This window comes from Melitaea cinxia, chromosome 2 (genome assembly GCF_905220565.1).
Source record: "Melitaea cinxia chromosome 2, ilMelCinx1.1, whole genome shotgun sequence".
NCBI lineage: Eukaryota > Metazoa > Arthropoda > Insecta > Lepidoptera > Nymphalidae > Melitaea > Melitaea cinxia.
Genome location: NC_059395.1, coordinates 1,663,060 through 1,664,806, shown reverse-complemented (window position 1 = coordinate 1,664,806; position 1,747 = coordinate 1,663,060). Strand labels below are relative to the sequence as shown.

The 1,747-nt window shown below is 34.6% G+C and overlaps 1 pseudogene; it reads right to left on the bottom strand.

The window, feature by feature from the left end:
• Positions 1-1,234: 1,234 nt before the first annotated feature.
• LOC123667281 lies at positions 1,235-1,353 on the bottom strand (annotated as a pseudogene).
• Between the last annotated feature and the right edge of the window lie 394 nt (positions 1,354-1,747).

Sequence of the window (1,747 nt, the reverse complement as noted above, 5' to 3'; positions counted from 1 at the left end):
GGGACTGACAGCTTAACATGCTCACCGAGGCACGGTGGGGAGGACACACATCGAAACCTAAAAGAGATATTATATATTCGTAGCTCTTTATACGTGATTCCTTTTTAAATAAATAAAATTCTACACTCAAATGACCTTAAACAGAATGTGATATCCAAAACTATACCGATAGTTCAAACACCGATCAGATTTTCAGACATTTTAGTATTGCCTATGCAAACATTTTGCTGTGTGAGAGTTGAAACTACAGCGTATCACCCAATTACTGCGATCACTTTCCTAACCTATTATCGATAAACAATACAAATATATTTATTTAAAACGCGAGCACTTATCCGATATTAAGTTCTTCATAGAGTCACGTCATAAATCACTCCACCAAGCTAATTTAGTACAACTCCGTGCACTGTTGGAATGACAGTAGTAATTTCATGCAATGTTGGTTCTGATTGCAGTTTGCGTTAAATAGGCTGCAATTTGGCATGCTTACGTTCAGTACAAAATTTGGGCAGTTAGTGTTTTCATTGTTGACATGAACTTATTAAAAAAAAAGGAAAGAATTGAAATAGATTATAAATGTCTTATGTTGGTACAGTTCACTTCTCATAATATAAGTTGGCACTACTGAAAGCCACTAACCCTAAAGAAGAACAAGAAAAAGTTTTAAAGTATAGTTCACACGCTGTGTAAAGGGGTTACACCTAGTTGACAGCCGAAACAATATTAAATTTTTAGCGACTTTTTTCTCAAAAAAATGATTGCTGGTACTGAATTCAATTTCTTTTTATAAAATATAAGAGTGTATTTTCGTCTTCATCATTTAAAACAAGAAGAAAAGGAGAGAAATATTAATTTTTCAAACAGTAGTCACCAACAGAACGTAAAAGTGAAAATTTCAGTGAAAAAATCACTACATTTGCCTAATTAAAAATTAAATAATGTAGATACGCATCGGAAAAATTAATCACTCGATCAACGACTGCTTTTTAAAAAAACAGACAGAAGTGAAACTTCTTTGGCACACTAATGGAAAAACAAAATTAAAAAAAAAAATAAAAAATCTAGTTATAAATTTCCGTGCCAGTGCCATCTACTTATTAGTTCGCAATGAAATTTTTTTAATACGCTTTACTCTAAGTATCTATTCTAATAAAAATTGAGTTTCATAATGTACCTAATCTATATTTTTTTTGTATTATGCTAAATTATAAAAATGAATGAAAAAAAAACAAAAAGCGAACGTCATGCGGTGTTCCCAGGCGGTAACCCATCTAAGTACTGACCGCGCCTGACGTTGCTTAACTTCGGTGATCAGACGAGAACCGGTGTAATCAATGTGGTATGGACGTTTAAAAATTTAGAACGCGTGACGCGTTTGATCCGTAAAAATTTTACGCTTAACGCGCTTTAAAAGTTTCACTTCAAAAAACGTTTACAAATTTGAAAAATCGATTCCCCCTATTTGAGATATCGTGATTTTGAAAAAGCTGTTTTTGTTGCTGTAAAAATAATTTGAATAGAGTAGCGATGTACAGCTTTTTTCGAAGCGCGTATTTCGCGTACAAGAACAAAGATAGGTATGTAATGTAAATCATCATCATTACAGCCTTTACAGTCCACTACTGGACATAGGCCTCCAAAAGTTCGCGCCAAAAATGCGTGAACTCATGTGTATTACCCATAGTCACCACGCTGGGCAGGCGGGTTGGTGACCGCAGGGCTGGCTTTTTCGCACCGAAGACGCTGC